This window comes from Balearica regulorum, chromosome 10, assembly GCF_011004875.1.
Source record: "Balearica regulorum gibbericeps isolate bBalReg1 chromosome 10, bBalReg1.pri, whole genome shotgun sequence".
NCBI classification, from domain to species: Eukaryota; Metazoa; Chordata; class Aves; order Gruiformes; family Gruidae; genus Balearica; species Balearica regulorum.
In genome coordinates, this window is record NC_046193.1 from 9,454,945 (window position 1) to 9,480,607 (window position 25,663).

The 25,663-nt window shown below is 39.0% G+C and overlaps 1 long non-coding RNA gene across 1 annotated transcript in view; it reads left to right on the forward strand.

The window, feature by feature from the left end:
- The first annotated feature begins 209 nt into the window (after positions 1–209).
- LOC142603144 (uncharacterized) overlaps positions 210–25,663 on the forward strand; it is a 50,100-nt gene continuing 24,646 nt past the window's right edge. The window contains exons 1-5 of the long non-coding RNA XR_012837019.1: positions 210–264; positions 1,999–2,105; positions 5,821–6,031; positions 17,525–17,605; positions 17,972–18,115. This is a non-coding gene — a long non-coding RNA (uncharacterized LOC142603144). The remainder of the gene's footprint in view (positions 265–1,998; positions 2,106–5,820; positions 6,032–17,524; positions 17,606–17,971; positions 18,116–25,663) is intronic.

The window sequence follows — 25,663 nt, forward strand, 5'->3', positions numbered from 1 at the left end:
CATGAATTCCACCACGTCTGAGGAGAAGGAAGCTATTGCACATTTTCACCAAGACAACTCTAGCCACCCTTCTCCTATTTCTGCTACACTCCCTGTCTAAAGTGATCAGAAAACTTTACCTTTTGCACCTTGGTGATACCTTAATAGATTCACTATTTCTGATCTTTTTTATTTTTATATTTTCACATGTCTTCCTGTTTAACAAAGGAGGTGGAAGAAGGAAAAAATAACTGCCTTCAGTTGTTCTGCAGGGACTGAAGATGGGTAAGCTTTGAATTTTACATACCAGTGGCATGAGAATGGTTCAGGGAGTATGCAGTTTTCATGTCTTGAATATGAAAATATGAATGATGGGTATAAAGTACAAGCTTGCTGCAGTTATTGCTCAAGTGGAGCTCACTTTCGACAAGGCTCAATGAGTAAAGCAGGGGAACAATTGTTTACCCTTTGGGTTTTTTCCATTCATAGTAGAAAAAGATGCAAATTAGAGCTCTGTCAAATATAGGAGATTCATCTCATGCAAGGTGTCGAAATATGGCTTTGTTCCAAATTGCATCAAAGATCCAAAACTTCCAAATATTCAATGAAGAAAAATGTCAGAGAAAAATAATTCACACTGGATTGGCTGAATCATTTTACTTTGTCAAAACTGAAGTGTTCTATTTTGACTTTGATTACTTTATACTTTTGATATGATGCATCTAACCTGATGCAAAATAAAATACCTCATTCAAAACTCTTAAGTCCAACAATACTAGAAAATAGCATCTGCTGGGGATACCACTTTGAAAGTAGAGTTACCAAAATCTTCACAGATATCTACAGATATTGTTGAGAAGTGAGTTTCAGTCATTTATTAATTTGTAATTGCTCATTTAGAATTGTTTATAACCATTTATTCAACCATGTTGAATGAGTCACCCATCATAGTAATGCCAAGAAGCAGGGAGTCCACCTGACATACACTTAGCCCTGCCCACTAATGCCATCCAAGTGTGGTCCCAGCAGCACCTAGGGAAGCCCATGCAGATGTGTGGGTTATCATGGCACAGGCTGAGTGTATGCCTCTAGCTGAGTGCAGTCGCCCACTGCTTCAGGTCACAAACCTTTTTAGCTGAAGGTGAACAGTCCTGGTAGACAATGTTAACAAATTTCCTTCGTGATTTGAGTTAGGATGGACTGCAGGTTGGGTTTTCATAACCTTGGAAGATACTCCTGTGAATTAGCCTTGATTTAAGACCAGTGGGAGCAAGGTCAGCAGGTGTGCCCAGACCATACAGGTGGATTTTATGTATCCTAGAACAATCATTGACCCTAATGAAATATTTAATGGCTACATTATCCTTTTTTTATTATTATTTCCAGTACCTGGCTAGAACACAACCTGGGTGCGTAACTGGGAATATATGTTTTGAAGTGATCGAAGTGAACACTGGGAAAAGGGTTGCCCTGCCCCTTCTCAGCTGCCATAATGTTGATCTTATGGGGCTTGTTTGGTTTTGTGTAGTAATCAAGCAGGGGCCTTTTTACTCATTCTTTAATCATCAGGGCATAACTTGTTCACATGTGGTCATGACTCACAGCTCGATCACAATTCCTTCCTTCTGACTGTGTATAACAATGTGTGAGCTCAAACTACCTTGCTGCTTAGAATAAGTTGTTGGTAGAGAGTAGACCTCTAAAATGCAAAGCATTAGGTTAGAGAGTTGGTTGATTCCTGCTATTCATTTTATTTCCTTACGGAGCACTGGCGCAGTGAAACTCTCATCACAAAGAACTATCATTAACTAGTGCACATTTATTTGCTTAAGGAGTCTAATAATCAATCATCAAATTTCTCCACTTGTTTTGTGGCATTGTATTTCATCGCTTGGTAGGGTATGAAACATTATCATTCTTTACCCAAGTTTGTTAACGGAATATTTATTTGAGGAAGGTTTAATATAAATAAAGATTTTCTACATATATTTCTTTAAAAAAGATTTATTTTTATTTCAGCTATTTGCTTTCCTATGAAAAATTTATGTGAAAAAATAATCCAGAAGTGTAAATGGCATGAAAATGGAATTATCCATCAGATGAAAGGGGTGATCACTCCAACTCAGGTATGTGGGTTTGGGTGGGGTACAGCACATGGCTTCATTGGTTTATATTTTTGGAGACTTTGTCTGCATGCCCCTCTCTCCCCACTACTGTAGGTCATTTATCCTTTGAGAAAGAAAAGAAAGGCTGGTATAAATTAGAAATGGTAATGTAAAAGCTTATACCCACTGCATAAAAGTTTTTCAAATTAATACAAGCATTAAATTGCCAAAGTTTTTTTCCATATACTGCCAATATTAAACATGACATGCCTGCTAGGGTTGGTATAAAGTTTTGTCAACATTTTTTGGCATACAAGGTCTCAGTCTGGGGTCAATATTTTCTTGACCAAATTTTGTTGTTTCAGTTGCCTTTTTACACTCATATATTGTAACTCAAACATTTCAAAAAAAAAAGAAATTTGGCAGGCTATTAGTCCATAATGTGGTCTAATGCCTTTGGGTATTTTTTTAAATGTAAATCATTGAGATATTTAAGGTTTGAGGTTTAGGAACTGTGCACACACTTTAACAACTTCTTTTAAAAATATTTAGTATGCATATTTACTACATATGTATCTTATAGAGACTAGAGATTAAACTGGAGATTACTTGCTAAAATATGCAAACTGCTGTCCATGAATAAACATCCTCATGAACTCCTATTGAAAGTTTCTTATTTAAAAAATGTTGTTTAAAACTACAATAAAAGCAAAGGGAAGTAAGATGGGGGGAGGAAAAAGCAATGCTTAAGTACCTTTAATGGTTTAACTTGGCCACAGAAAATAAAGACGTTAATTTTTTTCTCCTGGGATCTAATCCAAAGCCCGCTGAGGTCAAAAGAAGGCTTTCCACCTATTCCCACGTGCACTGGATCCAGTCTCTGCTCTGTTGCTCCCTTACTGTGCTATGCAGTCCATAGTGCAGTAGCCCACTCATCTGCCGTAGGCATTACATAGGTTTGGGCTAAGTTACTGGTAGCAAAGGAATTCTCCTCCGGAGTGTCCTTCCTGCCTCTGTAAATTTGAATCAGATTTCCAGTTTTGCTTTGATGTATCAGTGCTTACCAATTATTCGTTATAGTCCTCACACAGTAAAATATGGAAGGAAAGTTGTAGCATCCTGCAAATGTGCAAATGTCCCACTGTGCATGTGCACATAACAGTGTTATGTACTGCACAGCATCCCTCAGCCTGAGGGTTCTTCTAGATATTAACCTCATTTCAAAGTCATTTTTAACATCAGCCCAGGAATACATTCTATAACTTTTGTTAGTTACAAATGACAGGATTTGTGTAATCAATGAGCACTGGCGCCATCGCATGCAATGCTCGTTAGAATGCAATTCCTGCAGTTTGTGGACAATCTGTTCCTTATGGTGATTTCTGGGAGCTTGTAAACTCTCACTAAGATGCTGGCAACATCAACCAAACATCTCAGACACATTGTCTTTCTGAACCTGAACTTTTTAAATGGTGGTTAAACATGTTGTCTGCTTTAGTTTCCTGTCTATCTTCATCATAAGCCAGCACCTGTTTCCAATAAATTATACACAGAGCTGTATCAGCAACACCTTGGCAGCAGCTGCCACCCCGAAAAGCAGAATGCCCTTGAGGACAATACACCTGTGAACACATATAGTGTTTATTTAGCTGAAAGGCAAAACTTTAAGTTACATAAAGCAATTATCTACAGCCTAATGTATGCCCATTATTAACACAAAATAACCTTGTTCTTAAAAACCAATAAAAATCTATTTAAAGGCTTTTTCCAAATCCCAGGGAAACATGTACTACCACTGTGGATCTGCTGTTGGTCTAGGACTTAAATGTCTGATGGTGGGAAGACATGTAGGGGAGGCTGGGTGTCCACAGTTACAAAGTAATAGGGCACAGATTTGGAGTTCATTATACACCGAGATGAGAGAAGAAGCCAAATCATTTTCAGAGAGACTGTTGAACAACAGACTTTTTTTCTTTTTGGTTCCGCATTATGAAGTAGCATTTTGTTGCCGAAGCATAAAACTATTGTGTTTAAGATGGTGTTTGATCTTTCCATCTTATGAAACAGTAGGAAAAAATGGTCCTGAGAAAAAGGTTTTCTTATTACTAGAACAAGCCTTTCATATCCAGTTCACTACTAGCACTATCCTTTCATGTAACAGCGAGCCTATTTTAGCAGCAGTAAGTGGAGTTGGTTGTTTGCAGCAGATCGCAGGATAATGCAAATGAAAAAAATTATGATTAAAAAAGAACACAAATCTGAGATAAGTTTTGGTAAAGCAAGATGTAACATTAGGAACTCTGTATTTCAAACAAACTGGAAAATACATTTTTAGTTCAATATGCTTACTTTAAAGATTATTTGGCATGTGAACCTTATAAAAGGGGAAGATATTTTCTACTTGGTGTTTCCAAAATTAACACTAAATATGAAAAATTTATGCATGTGTGTGCATGTACGTGTCTATTCCTGTATTAAATGCTCATAAAATGCTTACATTTTTAAGTCATATGCTGTCTGATGCTTCCCAATGCCATTTAAGTGATCAACTTGAATGCTCGTAGGTGAAAATGTGTTTTAACACTTCTGTATGGCCAGACCTGAAAGCTGTGGAAGGACTTGCTAATGAGTATTACAGCTTTCATAGGTGTCATTTTTTTTAAACCCTTACAATGCCGAATGTAAATACACACAGAGTGGTGATGCCAGCATGCAGATATTCTCCCATCAATAATTTTGTACAATTAGATCCAATGGGTTATGTTATATTTTATAGAATCATAGAATCTTTAGGGTTGGAAAAGACCTCTAAGATCAAGTCCAACCGTCAGAAGTGCAAAATAAAATTTTAAGAGAATAGCATTAGCATAACCTTACAATAATGCTTTGTCTTTCAATTGTTGCTAATAAATGTAACATATTTTGTTTCATCCTTTGTTTTTCAGATAGCTTGAAGTTTAACATAGCTATATTTTTTTCCATTTGACTTTCATAAAACTGCTCTATTTTCATCTCAGAACAAGCATAGTACGTTTCAGAGATCCAAACTAAAACATATGGATTAAGTCAATGATTCAGTTTCTAAACCTCCAAATGACTGTTCTGATTACTCATGCAAATCTATATTTTTGCCAGGTTTCCTTAAGACTTTAATACAAGTTAAATTAATAGGAATGTATTTTATTCTCCTAATACATGTGAGAATATGATAGAATGATGGTCTCCATATACAGATACAAGCCTGCTTCTCGATTTCAATTTTGGCTGTGTTTGATTCTAATTGAATATAAATGCTAGGAGCACCCAGCTACGATTCCAACCAAAAGGAAATTCAGCTATGGCTACAGAATAAAAACTATTTATTTTCCCCTGGAGTGTTTAGCTTTTATTAAATGTCAACAAATCTAAAAACATGCTTTACTAATCTATGGTGTATATGGGAAATAAGTCACAAGCACAATTCAGAAGATAATGTTTGCTTTGGTTTAGATAAACAGGTTCCAGAGAATTGAAATCTCTCACAAGCATTTAAAACCTACCCCTTGTTTTCCTTTAACATTTGTCAGATCTCCCACTGGTGATCAAAGAATGCCAAGCTGTGATATAGCATGGGGGCTGAAAGGAGACCTATGCTTGTGATTGTTCACTGCCCTCTGTGATAAGTTTATCGATTAATTTCTTTCCTTTTGACTTTCATGCATGTTATTAACCCAGGATGTTACATATTCTCAAATAGCCAATGGAATTACGAGTGGAAGATGCTGCTGCCTGGAAGGTCTGCCGCCATGCTGCCCGTCAGAGAATCGCCTTAGGAGTGAGGATCACTAAAACAACTTGGCACTGGGACCTGCGGGGACCCCCACCTTGCTGCAGTGTCAGCTGGATTCCTCCTGACCTCACATCTGTGTTCACATGAGTTTTGCTGAGATTGGGAAGTTAGAGTGGAGGTAAGCACTGTACATAGGAGAAATGTGTTAGTTATAAAAGAGAGCACACAACACCATGCTTCCTCTGGCACAGCTTCTCATAGATTCAAGGAGTGCGGGACCATGTGGATCACTCTAGTCTCACCCAAGGGATCCCAAGTTTTGTTCAATTTGGTGAAGACTGCTAAGGCTTTATAAACCTGGGTTGCCTTGGGTAGGGAGTGACAGGGGAAACCATTACTAACATATGGCATTGCAGCCAATATATCCAGGACAAAAGTGCTGAGCCAACAAAAGAAGGAGGGTAGAGCTGTGGAAACCTGTTACCCCCTCAACAACATCCTTGCTGCAGTGTGGTCTCTTTATGCATTAGCTGTCATCACTTGCTTTCTCACGGTATGATGTTTAGGCCAGGCAAATGTAGGGCTTGGCTTTGGTCTGCAGTCAGATAGCATCCACAAGTAAGTATCAAAAGGCACCCACCTCTTTTTAAAAAGCCAAACAGAAGACAGTACAAATGCAAAATACAATTTGGGTACAGTAGACAAACTACTACCAATGAGGCTGGGTATCTATCAGATTGTCTCCTTGGAGAACATTTTGTCTCAGGCACAGTAAGATGGGAAGAGAGCAAGTGGTATGAGAGTTTCCCTTACTGCAATGCTTCATTAAATTCTTTTTCATCCATGGAGATACACAAAACAATAAAAGAAAGCAATATGAAAGTTCACAGTATGCAAGATTCATCTTGTATTCACAGGATTTGTGTAACCTATTTTAAACTGATGTTTGCTTGTTTAAGAATGCACACCTGCACATTACCACTTGTGGTAAATAAGTTTATTAGCCAAGGAATGTCTGAATACTTACTGGAAATCCCATGTAAATGCAGTTATGTTTTCTGTTAAGATCCCTCTTTGGTAAAAAATGCTATCTCACTGCCATACTCCGGGGGAAAAAAAAGCAGTAAATGATGTACAAACATGCAGGAAAGATACAGGTAAAGAGATTCACAGAGCTTAAAAACATCATATGCCTGATGATTCAGTGTGTCTTTCCACACACGATTTAAGCATTCTGTTTCACATGATATTTATGTCAGATCAAATGCTCCACTCAGAGACTGGAACTTTATTAGTGTCTCATTTGTATTTGTTTTTACATTGAATTAAAACCTAAAGGTGGTGACAGAAGAAATTCTGATGCTTGGCATAGGATTAATACTTGAGGGCCATTCAACTTTGCTAATCATCCGTTTGAAGAGAATTTCCTTATGCAAAGAAATTGCTCCACTTAGGACAAAACCGTTTTTTCATCTTTGAACTCCAAAAGAGCAGAAGGGTGGAAAGAAAGTGAGGGGAGGCAAAGGAGCAAAGGGAGACGGAGCAAAGTGGGAAGCTTTGATCCTTTCACCAAGGGGCTGAGGCAGTTCAAAATGAAAGAATCTCTCACCACCTTTAAAAAAAGAAAAAGAATAAAAGAAAAAGGAAGAGAAACAGAGAGCGCAGTATGACAGGAGACAAAAAGTGAAGCAGGAGCCAAAGACTCGAAGTAAGGGTTGATGCCAGGCTCTGAAGGAGAAGCTTTGCAAGGAACAGAAGAGAGGAAGCATCTTGGCTTCCTAAACCCAAGGAATTTCCAAGAGAAGTAAAGAAATCATGGGAAGAAAATACATTCAAGTGACTTCTGATTTCATCTTGCTCATTAAATTTCTTGCACTATCTAAATTATAAAATAATTGTGCCATAGGCAGACTGAACAGCCTGAAGCTGTGGAAAAACCCATGCCAAAGCTATTGGGCAATCTGCAAGAAGAGCACTGGCCCCAAAGCCTTCAGCAGTAGGACTGAGAGACCCCATTTCTGGAGCAGAGAGATGCAGCCTGGGTGTGTGTGTACTGGCGTTTAGGGAAGGGGCAGTCCTGGAGCCCACTCAGCTCAAGGTAAACTTAAGAGAAAAGGGGTCTATCAGCAGCTGGTTCATGACCCATGTGGGACAGGTCTAGTACAGTCATATCTCTGATTTAAAATGAGCAGAAAATTAATTAATATAGCATATGAGTATAATGTCATAGCAAATTTGAACGGCACTTTATTCCACCCCAATGAAATGAGTAGGACTTCCCACAGACCAAAGCGCTTACACTCGAGGCAGGACAGTGTTCTAATCTGCTACCCTTATACATCCCAGTTTTCTTTGTTGACACCTTTTAAGTTACACCACCTATCAGTAAGCATCCTTTTGGCAGACCAACAAATTGAGGTGGATTTACAAAAGAGCCAATTTATCTATGCCTGTGCTTTTGCCAGGGCTCTTAATGGAGTATGAACATACAGCCCAAACACTGCAGTATGCCAGCACTGCTCCTGGCAGTATGTACTTAAGCATGAACAATCTGTGATATGTTGAAGACCAATAAGAGACTTGAGTCCTTCTTAATGTGTAGTAAAATCAGTTTTTGCAAAATAATGATTGCTATATAAGTATGCTTAGTATGCTTTTATTTTTGCATGATGGCAACCTCTACTGTCATAATTTATTCTTGAAGAACTACAGTGTTTAAGTAATTATAAACAGCATATGAATTCAGTGCCTGAATAACTGCCATCTTTTTTTTTCCTACTAACAGCAGTCACTATTCAGACATTTGAATGATAGAAAGAGAATACACACCTACCCACTGTACTTTATTTCAGTCATTTTCAACAAGATGTCCTCTTTAAAAAAAAATTCCTTGAAAAATCCATGTCAATCCTTCATCTCTCCTCTGAGGAATGCGTATTTATATTATTCTTGAGCCAAGAATGGATCATCATTCACATATGCAAAAGAAACACTACATTGCTTCTAGAGTTTGCCCGTTCTTATTTCATTCTCTTTATTCCACTTATGTGCAGAGTTATATATTAAACTAGTTCATCTGCTAAGTGTAACAGGACTACCTGGAACCTTACATAGAAAGGAGTACTAAGACTGGGTGAACATCACTGCTTATTTTTACAAGAATCTGCTATTTTTATAAAGAAACAATACAAGGACAGTCTTGGGCAAGCTGTAGCAAGGTACTGGTCTTCTGAATCCTTCTGGAAATACTACTTTCAAACATGCCAGAAATTTTCTTTGTCTCATTCAAAGTCCATGGTCAAAGAGAACAGGATTTCACATTAGTTTAGCTGTATATGTTTGTTATTTCAAGTTAAAATTCTCAAAGCATCAAAAGACCTCTATATATGAGGTATTTCAAGAAAGCAGACACAGGCACACCAGATCAAAGGTACAGAATACAGTCTGATTAAACTAATTTTTTAAAAATGCATCCGAAGAAATTTTCTTTGATTCAGGGAGTATGAAAACCAAACTACCTTTGAACAAAAAGTTCCAATGAAATCCAATATTTTTTTATAATTTAAGAAATTCAGAGGTTTTAATGTTTCTTTGCTTTTGCCTTTTTAGATGTCAATTAGAGTGGGACAGAGCTATTGTATGAAATATATATGGGGACAAAGCCTAAAGTAGAGCCATCAATAATAATGTCTGCAGAACATCTGAATTTTCTTTGAATTTCATGCCACTTTAGAACAAAGATGTTTGCAAAAGTCTCAGCAAGAAGCAACACTTTAGGTTGTTTACTTAAAAAATAAACAGATACCAAACCTTTGAAAAGCACACTAGAAGTACAACTATCCCTGTTAATAAATTTGGAAACTTCTTTTCTGTTAGCATTTATCCTGTTTAGTTATCACACGGCTGGTCTCACTTGATACAATCCTGCCAGTCTCACAAGATGTAAAGCATCCCCAATATCCAGGGCATGAGAAACATTCTGGGAAAATTTGGGAGCACATTCAGATTGCGACTTAGGGAAGCAGTTAGACCTCTTGTCAATATCTTGTTTTAGGTAGAATTATAGTATCTGCTTACTGTATGCTCAACTTTAAAAATTTCGTTAGCTCCATCCCTACATCTTTATGAGTTTTGATGCTTTGGTAACCAACCAACATGCTGCTATAGTTTCTTACCCTTTTTTAATTGAGAAAAATGAAGAAATGAAGAATCTGAAGATCTGAAGGTTCAGGATTTTTCTTGTTTCCATTGACAAGAATTTCTCCAGCTAACGGCACATACCTAAAAGTTCCCAGCCCTCACAAGCTTTATTCCTGAGCTCTACCAATGGCAGCACTCTTCTTGGTCACAGTTTCAGTAGCTTGTAGGTGAAAGAATCACCAATAATACCTAGTTTCTAGTCAGGATTTGGAACCAGTCTGGAAAGTAAATGCTATCCTAATTTATAATTTTTCCCTTTTCCTACAAGAAATTGCCTGAAAACTGGTTGTCTCTCCATCAGCTTTGGTTTCCTGACTAGCTGGATTATTTTTATACCGTTCAGTTGTCATCCCTTTCACTTCCACAGTTTCTAGACTTTCATCTTCAAACTGTCCTTCAGAAGCTCCTGAATTCTCTGAACAGATCAGCCTTTCTTACGGCATTTGTACATTCCTGAATCTAGCTCTTGTGTTCTGGTGAAGGCAACTTCTGTAGAGACTCTGCTTCTCTAGAATGAAAGGTATGGTGCCTGTTGGAAGTCCTGCACATAAAGTCACAATAGCAAGTAAACTAGTTATGCTTACAAAGATGTGGTAACTATAATCAGCATGGAGGCTATGAGCTTTCAACAATGGCAAGCACAAAAAATGTAGATAAATGGGTATCAGTGGCTGTTAATGTATTGCCTGGCATCGTGACAGAAATAAGAAAACATCTGTTTAAAAGTATATTTTACCTATTTGAGAAATATCTAATGACAGCCACCTTGACCACCAGTTGCCTGGTTCTTGCATATTTTCAGGATATTGATGCAAACATCGGCTTTGGACTGCGATTATAATAAACAAAAACCTAAAGATTCACCAAGGGATTGAGTGCAAAGGGACTGAAGAAGCTGTCAGACATTCTCATGTGTTGTCTGTGCTGTAATTGTTTCCAGTGGTCAGCAAAAAACGAAACAGACCCATAAGGTTTTAAAGATTAGGCTTAATGTCTCCCGCATAGTCTTATACATGATATGGCCCTTTCCTGGAACACTCTACGCACTGAAAGAGAATGATGAAGCAGAAGAATGGGCACTATGCCATTCCATCAGATGAAAGGGACGTTGGTGGATATTTGCCATGGGAATACTTGACTGTTAAGCACTTGATCTACTGTCTGTTAGCTCATGGGAATGGAACTAGTAAACTTGGGAAACCTCAAATAAATTCCCATTGTATATATAATATAATCCAAAACAGAATCTTCTCAGAAACAATTGCTAATGATACTGGAAGTCATCCTTGTTTAGTGGAAGAAGAAAGAATTTTCTATGATCCATTTCAGTACAGATTTTTATACTGAAAATTTTTACCCAATATTTAAAAGATGGGAAGTCTATCATTAGTGAAATCTCCATTTTAGGCATCAGCTTACTAGGGCACTACAAAGAACACTTTTTAAAAAGCCTGCTTCTGCCACCCTTGCAATGACATGAGGAACCTCTAAAATTACCTGGATGATAAATTAGTTTCAGAAGAATTCTTGAATGAGCTCATCTTTGTACCCTATCCACCATAGTCATGGTTTCTGTTACAAACCAGATGAGCTGAACATTTACCTTAGATCTTTTTTCTAATTTATGAAACAAATGTGTAATAAAGACAAAGTTAGTTTCATGTACAAACATTTTAACTGACATCTAAAACAATCCAACAGTTTTGTCACTGTATGTTCAGAGATGAACCTATTTTAAAATTCTTCCTCAGCCCAAAACTGCTAATTTTTTCTAATCAATCATCTGCGGATACCTCACACTGAATAAGTCATGCATTTCTAGCTGGCTTCCCTAGAGGGGTTTTATTCAGTGTTTAATAGAAACCATTAAGTCATTGGAATCAGAATATACAGCTAACGTATTAACAAGCCCAGAATAGAATAACTGAAGTCAATCTGTAAAGAATTTACCTTTTAATTACTAGACCCCAAACAATGACTCAACATAGACTAGTGAATGACATATCAAATATACCAGGTTTATAAGATACATATAAATACTTAAATAGTGTGGCATTATAGTTGGGGACACGAAATATAATGAAATCTTTACATACATTCTTTTAGAAAGTAAATTGACCAATGTCAACTTAATAACAATTTTCTGTTACAATAACTGTTTAATAACAGTTTTCTTTTTTCTGTCTTGCAAATTTGTTGTTTTAAGTTGTCTTCTCCAACCCTTGAAAGCATGTTTCTGTATTCACTGTCTAAACTCAGTATCTCCATTCAAATTTTACCTCAAAACATCTTTCTTGCCCACTTCTTTTACTTTCACAAGACATAGCCAGAGAATAATGTGTCTCAGCTGCCACAGAATGCATTCCACCAAAAGAATGCACCCAAATTTGACCCAGGGAACAAGATACACCCCACAGTATATAAAAACCTTAATATTAAGTTGCCAGAAGGGTATCTGGCAAGCTCCAAATTAAACGTCTTTTCAGCCGACTCTAGCTACTCTGTTACTCCATAACCTTCCCATGGCCTATTACTTGTATGTACTTTAAAAAAAATAAATATCAGTTTGTTGGAAAGACAAGTCTTTTCACAATAACTCCAAGGTGCAGGTGAAACTCGGTTTTCCTATTTAAATTATGCTCAGTTTTCATTCCCCTTTGTCTACATTCTTCTCCCTTTCCCTCTCTTTTTCTGTCCTTATTTCTGAATGGATTAAAATTAAATTAAATTCTTCAGAAAAGAAGGGAGAAAAAAGACACACACACATGCATATCTTCTCAGCTGTTTTTTTAAAAATTCTCACAGCTCTAGGAAAAATACTATATACCTAGGCATTGCAAGCCAACATTATTTTTGCTGTAAAAACACCATGTGCATGTTCTTAGACACGAGTCCGCTGTGCAAGATCTTTTCACACGTGCAAAAACAGCTGACATTTCATCACTTTCATGCAGGGATGAATAGAAGAATCATGGAAGAGAAATCCACTGCTGTTCTCGTCTATTTTTCTAGTTACACATGCTGCTGCTTTAGCATCAAGATTGTGCATGCTGATATTAATTATGAAAGTCATTTTCTTATATAGTCTCTACTCTAGTGGCTGTTACTGCAGAAGTTTAAATTATTTCAGTGTGCCCTGCAGTTGTCACAAACTTCTTACAAAATGACAAGAAAAACTCACTTCCTGGGCTAATGTCCCGCTGAACGTAATACAAGTACTAATCTACTATCCTATTTCACAGAATCACATAATGGTTGAGCTTGGAAGGGAGCTCTGGAGGTCATCTGGTCCAATACCTCTGCTCAAGCAGGGCAACCTAGAGCCAGTTGTCCCGGACCATGTCCAGATGGCTTTTGAACTCCTCCAAGGATGGAGACTCTACAACTTCTCTGGTCAACCTGTGCTAGTGCTCGGTCACCCTCACAGTAAAAACTGTTTCCTGGTGTTCAGATGGATGCTCCTGTGTTGCAGTTTGTGCCCATTGCCTGTCACTGGACACCACTGAAGAGAGCTACTCCGTCTTCTTTACACCCTCCCTTCAGGTATTTACACACATTGATGAGATCTCTCGCGAGCTTTCTCTTCTATAGGCTAAGCGGTCCCTGCTCCCTCAGCCTTTCCTCATGAGAGATGCTCCAGTCCCTTAAACATCTTCATGGCCTTTTGCTGATCTCTCTCTAGTATGTCCAGTATTTGCAAGTAAGGATGGGTTTAAAGCAAAGCACAGCCTAGGTTAAACATGCTTGAATAAGGCAGCAACGCAGCAAGTGAAACAGAAGATAAAAAAGCTGAGCAAATAAAAAGTATCAAAGATAATCTGTTACACCCTGGATTTTGTACGTAAAGCCTTAGCACACAGGAATACAACTGGCCTGGGGCATGTTCTGCTTTGTTTCTGATGGGGAGCACAGAGGGAAAACCAGGCTTCACAGAGAAGAACTAGGAGATTGGACAGAGCAGAGATGTTTAGAGGTAACGTGCATGTGTGGATGCATATGTCCATGTGTCTGTATGCATGCCTATAGATAGTGGTCTGCTACTGCTAAGGCACTGTAATCCAATGCAAACTGTTTCATATATTAAAAAGCTGCATTAGTAAAAAGATCTTTTCAGAAATAGACAGATGTGGTATCTATGCCAAAAAATGACATTGCAAAGGGATTAACTGTTTAAGTGGTCAAATTAAACAAGACAGAAATAGCTAGCTTCCCTTGGCCTGTAGCTCCTCTGCATGAGGCAGCTTGTCTCAAGTTGCCAATACCTCACTGCTACTAAGGCGAGGAGACAGTAACGTTAGGAATTGGGACATTTCCCAGTCTCTCACTGTCTGACCTTATGCCTTGTAGTCTTATCTGCACTAGGGCAGGATCTCCCAATCTCCCTATGCCTAAACCTGGGCCATAGCAGAGTGCTTTCCCGATGTAGCTATTTCTAGAGAACTGTCCTAGCACTTGGCGTAGACATGTTTATTCTGGCAAAACTGCAGTTTTGCTGCGTAATATGGGTGAAATAAGCTACCCTGGTGAATACTCAGTTTTGTCATAACTAAGTCCACAGCAGGGACTTTTGCTGACACAACAAGGGATAATACTCTCTGACTGATACTGTAGTTTGTAGTAGAAGCCTGGCCTACGTCCAGGACTGGGACCTATAACCTGCTTATTATTATTCTTATTAACAGTCTTGTTTAGATTAAGGCACTGGCCTGATACTTGATTCAGGAGATTAGGAATACCAATGTGCACATGGAAGAAAACATAGGGGCATGCAGAGGTGCTCCAGCCAAACCGGGGGCTATTCCAACACAATTGTGGTGTTTCTGGCACTCAGCTTTACTCTTCAGAGCAAGCTATCTTTGGACAGCACTGCATTTTGCCATGAGGCTAATAGGTCTCTTAAAAGAGTATTAGCTGGTGTGAGAGAGCATCAGCTGGGGTTTTTTTTCTTCTTCTTCTTTCTTCAGCGGGAGAAGCTCACTTTATAATTACCTATTCAGCTGCTTGCTTTATCTCAAGTTCCATAGCAAAGTAAGTGAAATGTGCTTTAGTCCTGTGTTAGCAATACCAATTTACAGTATAAAATGAAGGAAGCAGCTCTCAAAGTCAGCCTAATACTTCCAAAGACTGCACCTGGTCTCTTCTCCTTCCCTCTTGCCCAGCTGTTTTAATTTTCCCAACCTCTGTGTACCCAAGTCCTGTCACTTCACTGCCTACTGTGCCAATGCACAGCCCTTGGAGCATCTTGAGCTAGGTGGTTTAAGCCAATCTGTTCAAAAACACAATGCCTTCATAACCATGGGAAGGTGTGCTCCTTCCCACTCCCATTTCACCTATCAGCCACAGTGATACAGTGCAGTCATAGTGTTTTGTGATAGATATAGGCATTCCCCACGTGGCATCCCTATTTCTCACACAATGTATCCTAGATGATTCACTGACCCTACCGTGGACCATGTATAATTATCACGCCAATTTAAATCTGCCAGACTCTTTACTACCATAAAAAATAGATTCTGCAAACCTCCTGCAAATCTTAAACAAATTGCCAAAGATTGTTAAAGTCCTTAAGTAGAGAAAATTGGCTTTGCAACCACAGTAAATCAGAAAAGGAATAACAAATGAGTTGGCAACATTTGCTACTGATACCAGGTTCTGAAAGATACAAAAACATTTGCAGAAGAATTGTATGGCACGGGGTGGCTGGATGCTAAAATGGCAATGAACATGCAGCCTCGCACAGACCGAAAGGGAGTCCCTGAAGAACTTACTAACACTCCTAAGGAATGAGATCTGGAGCTATAATAGATGTGTTTAGGAGAACGTCAGTTCACAGTCAAGTTAGACCATAACGAATTATTAGGAAAGAAAAACAAAACTGAGAACCACCCTATGGAGCTAGATCTGCATGGCCTTGTGTAGCTGGAAGAAAACCTAAAGAACAGGCCAAACAGAGAAGAGAAGAGAAAACAAACTCTGAAAGCACCAGTCAATACAGCTGGAAAGAAATGTTCTGGATAAAGAACTGCAGCCAGTAGAAGTGGTGAGGTGCAGTTACATGAAAGTAGAGCAGTTCTGAGTGGACTTTGTCAAAAACATGCTTGCACAAGCAGTATCTTCAGTGTCATTCACAAAGCTGGTAGTTTCAGTGAAGGTGACTTTACCCAAAATAATTATGCATTTTTCTACATTTAAGTATTCTCTAGATTTACAAAAGTGGCAGCAGCAGCTCCAATCTTCTACAGCATCTATCTCAAAGTCAGCTGGATGTACAGACAGGGTTTCACACATGCAGCCACTGGAGCTGGATCCGAAGTCTGGTGGGGTGCAATGATCCAGGGACTGCCCCAGGTGTCACGTGACCAAACTACTAATTCAGCAAATTGCTGGAGAAATGCTGAGTAAAATACATCATTGATTCTGTATTATTTGTGCTACATTTCTCATTTATGGTGTCATGTCTGACTATCGCTATAGCTTTGATCATAGAGGGACCTGGCAAAGGACCGTTCTAACTACATTTTGCATCGTTCTTTCCATGAGCTGCCTCAGCATGGTCGGTATCTCCCTGTACAGGTTGCCTGTTTGCCACATGTTATCCTTATGTATACAGACATATGCACACGTCGATTAATAAGTTAATTTAGCGCAAGAATTCGATGGTGAGACAGAAGACCCCAAGAGAAAAGTTCTTTCCTGTTGAGATAAAGCAGCAACTCTGTTAGCTTAAGCCAGGAGAGACTTTTTTTTACATTACCCAGAATTGCTTAGACTGAGATTTTCTGAACATCTATGCATTTGAAAAAGACTAAACTATTTGAAAGGAGCTATTAGCATGCATGCTTTAACTTCACTTCTTTTTCATGTTTGGCTCTTATGGAAAAATACCAGATTTTGATACGAACATCTGTTTCATGTTTTTCTAAATGTGAGCTTAGTATGAAAATTAACCCCTGAATTTTTGGTTTCAGCAGCCTTCTAGCTCTTCAGCATGCATTCAGGAGCCTTGTCTTCCTAGTATTGCTAGGAACTCATCTCACCCTATGGCTGCTTTGTCCTCTGGAAATAACTTGGCCATCACTGGGTCTGTTCAAATGTTTAACGAAGGTACTTTTCATATAGTTACCATTAGCAGTTGTCGCTTCTTTTCACTGAGGCATTCCAAGAGAAGTAACTCAGCAGTCTCATGCAACCTCATTCAATTTTTATCCCAAGAAAATGTAGGGAAATAACAATCATCATATTTGCTCTTTCCAGAAATGTATTTTAGTTACTAACAGGCCTAGCCAACTCCCGAGCCAACAAAACCAGACCTTTGGTACCTCCTGCTTCAGGCTGGCTCAGGAATTGCTCAAATGTGATCTTTCTTTTTGACAGATTGGCAGTTCCCATCCAGAGTTAAAGGGGGACTATTCAAGGGGGAAGAAAAGAACTAAATAAAAAAAAAATCTTATATGCATTTTAAACTCTTCAGAATGTTTGACCTTGACCCGGGTGAGTTTCCAGTTTGGCTATCTGTGATCATAACAAGGTTCTACATCAGCTTATGGAAACGGTAAGTATATTATCCTGTTACTATGAAACCATTTTTCTTTTACCACAGTGAGAAAGTTTTGCACATATGTGCACCAAGGACTTAAAAACTCCAGCAGTAACATGTTTCAAAGCTAATGAGACACTGTTAATCTCCCCTTCAAATGTATAGATGATGTACAGGGTTTTCTTTTAATACCTGTTCATGGGTTTTTTTACATACTACCATTGTATTTCTGAGGCTATCAGTGACATCCAGTGGCCGACTACATTAAGCCTAGACATGTTTTATAGACATCTGTCTACTGCTTTCCTTAGTTAAAAAAAAAAAAAAATCAATAAAAATGTTAACCATGCAGCTGACTTGTTTAGCTTAATTCTTGCACAGGTGTGATGGGAATCTGCCTGGAGAAAAGCTCACAGGATTGGATCCTCACTCTATTCCCTCCCTTTGAACTGGTGAAACCCAGATGTTTAGCGAGAGGCACAAGGATATGATTTGGGCTCTGCCTTCTGTGCCAGTATCACTGGGGTGAGTCAAAATTTAAGCTGCAATCTCTCGGGATTTGGTGCAAAACTATAACTTGACTTTTTTCTTCTTGACGCAAACAAACATGAATCTCAATATAAGCGCATCCTGTCCTCTCTGCTTCATTAATGAGATTTCGGGTTTACTATTTTAAATGAGCCAAATCATACATCTGGATAAAAAACAAGTGTGAAGCACTACAGAACAGGTAAAACTTAGCACTACAAAAATGTTAGTCATATTGTATCTTACAGAAACATGAAAACAAAATTAGATGCGCTAACAAATTTTCAGTGCTGAATTTTAAGCTTGCTTGCAGTGAGTGACCATGCTATTAACTCTGTTAATATCTGTCATTGGGTAAAAAAAGAGGTGTTCTGGAAAAGGTGGTTGATGATGTTCAGTGGTGACAGCAGGGCAGCCCTCACTGGGGGTGGTGAAAGTGCATGTCCACCCCTAGGCACCCCCTCCTCCTCTCTATCCCTGGGGTCATCCAGGGTGCTGAGCTCAGCTGAGTCTTGCTGTCCACAGGGAAGTATGCTACACGTGGTGAAAGCGAACAGGGGTGATGGTTGCCCTCACATGGTTAGCCCATGCAGAGTATAAAATGATTATATTTTTGTTTGTGAAAGATCTCTTTAAATAGAAAAGATATGAAAGGAATAGAAGTTAAGGACCAAAACTTTTGGTGTGCAGTTCCCAGGGACTTCAGTAGCGGATTTAGCACTACGAAGCATGGACAACGGTACCAAGGGTTGCTGCCATTGTATTCCAACAGCAGCAGTAGTCATTGTGCTACTAACGCATCTGTTTTGTGGTGCCTCTCATCTTTTACTAGATAGACAACTTTCCTGTGACATCTGCACTTTGCAAAAAGTTGAAGAGCCAAATGCAGTACATTGGAAAAGGACATTCATGCCAGCTATTACCATTGTCATATTTGTGATTTATTTTCCCCCCATTATCCTTTCTCCATAGCTGGCACAAACTAAAGAAACAGGGCTGCTTATGAAAAATAGTTGCGGTCATCAGAAACAAGAAGAAAAAATAATAAATTCCAGAACTCTAGTTTAGAATAAAGTGGTTTACTTCTGGGAAACATAGTATAAGTATGAAGTAGTAGTGAACAAAAACTAAATGTCTGTTGTTCATTAGTCCATCAGATAATGAGTTAACAATACTTCATGGATGATAGCATGTAAAGATGGAATCTGTGCTCATGTATACTATTGACGAGGGGGAAGAGCATCAATGAAACTGAAACTCCCTATTTAGACTGATACTGTCGGAGAACAAACCGCCCCTTTGTTTACAGTATTTTAAATTCCTATAAATACATAAATAATCTGCATTTAATTGGTAAAGAGAGGCCAAAACCAAACTCCTGGTTTTATAAGCTTACATATTTGAAGTGCAGTAAATAGATTTTAAATTAAAAGGTAATGGATGTTTACTAAGCATTTTTGGTTCTTGTCAAGGACAGACTGACTTACAGGGCAGACAGCCATACCAAATATGCCACCTTCTCATTGTAGGCAGAAATTTTTCATTGTCTCTTCATACAATCACAGTTCCACTTTCACCTCTACCCTTTCCACAGTAGCCAGCAGCCACTTAAATGGCAGCCTTGTGCACCTGGCTGCCAGTGAGCAATGGTGAAGGAACTGCAAATACATACATATAAATACTTGTAGATTTTTTTTTCTATATGTATAGAAATTGTTTTTTATGCCAAGCACTTGTCCAGAAAAAGCACTTTAATGAGTCTGTTGAAGGTGTCATTACAAATATCAGCATTCAGATTCAGAGTATGAGTGCCTTCATTTTTTTCAGTAGGAGATCAACAGTTTCCTCCAATTTCACAGCAAAGAGAAAGGGTAAAGCTTGCGGAACTTCTACAAATGAAATACAGGAAAATTGTTGTGGATCATTTCTGTAGTAATTCCCTCTGAAAGCCAGTAAAACATTTAGAAACTAGCAATTATACGTGCAAGGCATCGTTACTGGCAAGTAGCACTGCAATGAAAGGCTGTATAGTTGGTATTGCGGTTACTGACAGTTTGCTCTGTTCTGCTATATGGTTTCCTTTTTATGTATCATGTAAAGATATTTTGATGATGTTTCACCACTGTAATATACAAACATCACTTTCTATGAGGCAGAAAATTAAAATCCAAGGTAGATACCCAAAGGCATTGCGAAAAATATGTTAGCTACTTTCTTTATGCAGTTATTTAAAGAATCTCATAAGAAAACTGGCATAGCTGAGCCAACAGTACTCATTTGGACAGGATAGTTGAGCTCAAGATCTTCAGCTCACCATCAGCTGCATATTCAGCTCATTGCGTGGGTTTTTGCAATGCCTTCTTTGCACTGTGATGATAACACACAGTTTAAAAAGGTTTGTCTCAGTTTTGGTCTAGGTTAAAGCAATTACGGAATTAATTATTGGCTGTACAGCCATTCTCCCCGCACCCTGCCAAAAGTCAGCCTAGCATACAGTCTTCCTTGCACAAAATCCTGGTGACAAAGCAAATCTAGCATGCTTAGCACAGTATAGAAACAGAAACTCCCATCATATAGCCAAAGTAGAGGATTACAAGCAAATGCTTGCCAGGAAAGCTGCCACACACCCAGCATGCCTGTCACTCTGCAGCCTTTAGGCGTGTTGTGAACACACCTCTGGGATCTGTAGCATGTAATATATGAGACTCAGAGATGCAGATTGATTTGTCCTTACAAAGCATTTTCCCCCTCTTTAGACCACCAAATCCTCAGCCCCACAAGCTGCCTGCAGCCAGGGAGAAGGACGGAGTGCCTGTCCCGGACCTGGTGCTCCCAGCATGGCGAGGCTGCTGTGGCCACATGCTGCCTGCCTCTGCTCTCAGGACAGGAGCTGACAGGAGCACCCAGCTCCTCTGCAGGAACAAGGTGTGGGCACAAACCTAACATGTGGCTCTTGATTGCATTTCTCTTAGTTTGGTTCCTTTGCTTTAATCAAAACAGCCAACATGCACCTTTTTCTGCTAAGACCCTGTAAAAATGCCAAGCAACTTTGATGCTCTCAGAGAAATTCAGGAGTCTGCAGGACAAAACACAGCTGCCATGAAGAAGCAAACTGGGCTGAATTTAAAGCTGCAGCTTAAACAAATGTCATCTGCAAGCGCTGCAGTTCAGCAGAGTGCTTCCTGATGGCTCTCACCGAAGAGATCATCTCATTCAATAGTCCCCACAGCATCTCAGCAGAAAAGCATATACCGTTCCAGTGTGCTGCACACTATTATCACCACTTGTAAATGGAGAACTTCAGGCGAACAGCGATGAGAAGTCAGACTTTCAAAGATAGCGCTAATTCTCCATCGTTACATTTGCAATTTGCAATCCATTGGATTATATAAATCACCCGATCGCGACCAAAACCAATACCTCATCGCTTCAGAAGCTAACCACACTGAGGCTTCTGACATTTGAATAGTGAACCCTTACAGTGAATAGGTTGTGTACTATTCAAAAAGCAAAACAACATTTTGAAGAAATGGCAAGTAATTTTGAATGAATAGACTGGACAATTTAAAAAAAATGTGTGAACAAAAAAATAACTTCTTCTTAATTGTAGTTCATACTCTCAGCCTTAACCTCTGTACAACCAAAGCACATAGCTAGGTGTTTGCACTCTGACTATCTTCACCATAGCTTTACTCAACAGCTAGCAGAATTGTTGGTTGTTTTTTTTCTTTTGAGTATTGTTTTCATCTGGAAGAATTATATTAGGTATAGAAGTGGTAATAAGGATCTTTCTGGAACAATATATTTGTTTTCTAATGAAGTGTGTTTTATTGTTATACTCATTCTCCTCTGTAAGTGAAATGTGAATTGGCCCTATAATATCTGTGAAGTTGTGCTTCCATGTCTAACCATCACATCGCTTCTAGCTTTCAGTGATTTTCAGGAAGTTGTCCAGTGGCTTCCTGCCAATCTGAAAATCTCTGTGAATGCAAAGCAACTCTCTGAGGATCATTTCGGAAGCACAAATGCTTTTGGTTTCAGTAATGGACAAGGCAGAATCTAAAAAAAACATTTTTGGATATTTATTTATACAGCACAAATGGGCATAACACTGCGTATCATGCTGTTGGAGTTTTAATTCCCAAACTGCATTTTGGAAATTCAGAGCTTTTTCCCTCCTACAGTGAAGCCTGACTGTTGCAGAAGCAGAGAGAAGCAAATGAGATTTTTCTAAAATGGTATGAAAGTTATCAATAGCTAAGAGACCAAATTTCACCCCTCTGGTACATATAAATCTGAAATTACCTGAGTGGTTTCAGCTGAGTCATCTCTAGTTGGCACTGACATATCTGACACTGGAATTCTGCTGCTCAGTGATATTCATCAGCCGCTTTTCCTATCTGCGTTGGTCATTTTGGACACAAGGACGGGACTACACGCCCCCACATGTTGCATCATACCTGCAATCTGAGCACACATCTGCTGTGGTCCAGTAAAACAAAATAAACTTTATAAATAATGTGCACAAGCCTAAATTTGTAGTCCAACACTCACTGGCTTAAGCAGCCCAGATTACAGGTGAGGTCTGTAGATGGTAACACCTGATTTCAGTGGGTGTTTGAGGTGAGGACTGGACAACCAGACAATTAACACTGGGGTTTTGATGTTGGTGGTTGGTTGGTTGGTTGCTTGCTTGGGGTTTTTTTACATCTCTGAAGAGTGACAAAAATTTGTAAAGCAGAACTGGGCAGACAGTTTGCTGGCATAACAGGAAAATAATGGGAGTGAGCAGATTTTAGGACTGAATTTTCAGCTACCCCAAAACAAGCAAGAATTAATTTGGATAAAGCTCACTCTTTGGGGCCAGACAAGTATTTCATTCCAAAATCTGAAGTGTTTAGGGTTTAGTTTCTTTTTTGAGCAAAATAATTTCCGTCTAGCTTTTGTTGACCTGAAGGGGGGGGGGGGGAGGGTTAATAACCAAACTGCCCAAAAACTTCATCCACCTCAGTTGTAGCAGACAAATTTACACAGAACTACTCCTTGCAGAGCAGTGGAAGTTCATCTATCATTCCTCCCCACTGATGCAAGAGAAATAGTGGACCCCACCATGCTCAGGACAGCATCTCCGTGTGAGTCCAAACGTGTGAGCCCACTGATACTGGGAGGGTGGCCGGCAGGGCTGGGCATCCCCACCTGCCCATTCACTTGCTTTTTCAGTCATAAAATACAGTGCCATTTGCACTGAGCTCAGATCAAAAATAGCCAAATTAAAGAGGAGAGCAAATAAATAGCAGTAGTTACATAAAGTGTGTCAGTGAAAACAGGAAGGATTTAGATATCTATTTTAGGAGGATTGCATTGCTTTCAGTGGTTTAGATTAAGCAGCTCTAATCCAGAGAGAATCTGGGACTGAAATGCAGAGGTAGGGATTTGTTTTCTTTTTTTTTTTTTTTTTTAAGATCCTCGCAACCACTCCTTTCTCACTACTATTCTTAATTAAGAACAGTACCTCCTCTAAGATTTAAATGTAAATGTATTAGACTGCATCATCAGCTTGAGTAAAGGAAGATCTGTCCCAATATGTTTTTCCTAACTATTCCTACTATGAGAATGCACGAACATCAAATACCAAATACACAATACTTTCTTCTTCAGCAGATAATATACTGTCCTATTTGATCACTGTTGTAACAAATTTTGCAAAATCAAGAGACATGCAGAAAGAGTTTATGCTCCTGAAATAAAGCCACGCACTTAGCACCTGTTAATGCTGTTACTAAAGACGAATCAATTCTGATTAGTAAAGAGGAGACAATTGCAGCAGACACAAAACTAAAATATGCTTTTTTTCTGCTGATATTTTCAACAGTGCTATTTTTATAATCATCTTGGAAAACTCCTGTAGACTTAAGATGAAGAGCTGGCTGAAGCACATGGAGTATCCAGCAGATACACAAGACCCAGTGCTTACCTCAACTCTAATAAGCTGACCTCTGTGGCAATTCTTTTTGCTTTGCACTCCAAAATGACTGCACAGGCACTGGTTATAATAAAACAAATATCAGTTGTGCTTGCCACACCATGCCAGCTAGCAGATGCACTTTAAAAGACAAGTAATTATAAACTTCCAAGATTATTAGATTAGATTAGCAAAAATACAGCTGCAAAACAAAGTAGACACAAATTTAATTACCATGCTAATTTTCTCTTGGTATGAGAAATACTGACTGTACTCCTGTAATTACTTGCTCTACACATCAAACCTTGCTAATTTTACTATTTAAGTTACTAAAGCATTTTAAAAGGTGGAAATTGCATTGCAATTGTGAAGTATTATGCTGAAACAGCCTGTGAGTATTACGCAGTTCTGAAATCTTAAAAATGCAAAACTAACTTTCATCCTTTTTAAGGGAAAGAAAACCTGGAGCTGCTAAGCACTATGGAAAATACAAATATATTTTACCTAAATATGTCTTCTCTTCTATTAAGAACTTCTGAAATTTGTAGTAATTGGTGCAAAATGAAATTATTCTGTGAAAAATCTGGGGATTTTCTCCTCCCCCAGTTAGCATTTTAGCATTGATTATGAAGGAGTCTTTCTAATGAAAGGAAAGAAGGAATCAGTGGGACATTTACCCAGACAATGCTCAAATTGGACCCAAGCCCCGGATATTACTGGCAGTTTTACTCAGGAAAATAAAAAGCGGAATTCGCCCCTTAGACCAGTATGATTTCCATCATATACCCTTTAACAATGAAAACTCCCTGGCTGGCCGGTGACAGCCCCAACGGGCTTGTGTCCAGGGCAGCTCATTGCACCAGTGCCCACGGGTCCGAGGCTGGCACAGAGGGTCCGAGAGCAGGAACCCACTGCGGGGGGGTGGTGAGCCCAGGGGGGCTGTGCTGGCTCGCTGCAGCGGTGCAATGCACACGTGCTTCTGCCGCTCCCGAGGCTGACTCGGCTCCACGGCGTGGGAAGGGGACGATGTGACGTGAGATTGGAAAATGTCATGTCTCTGGTGTCAAAGGAGATGTCAGATCAACTCCCCTGGGAGATACAATCCCATTTGTATATCAGAAATATCTACCATTCCTTTAGAAGAACACAATTTGTTAGCCTTTTTTTGTTTCTTCTTTTTTGGAGATTAATTTTAATGCCTCTTGTTCCATTTATCTTTACCTTCGATAGCAACAACTACCACTTTTCCCATTTGGGAATATCTGCTATAGCTGATACTAATATTCAGCAGTGAAGAACTGTGCAATATGAGCCTTCAGGAAACAAACTCTGCCCTCAGATGTTCCATTGAACCTGGGGCATAATTTCACCTTATAAAGTAGTTTTATCAGCGGCATAATGTTTCTCTATAAACTGTTCTGGATCGCCAGAGCAAGTGTAAAGTGCTATTTCTGAACAGCAAAGCTATTTCCCCCCAGAAGTAGAATATGCTTCTATTTTTGGCAAGAAACCCACTCTCTACCCTGGGATAGCTTGAGTGAGTAAAAGGAACAAACCACTATGAACTGAATACTTAAAGAAAG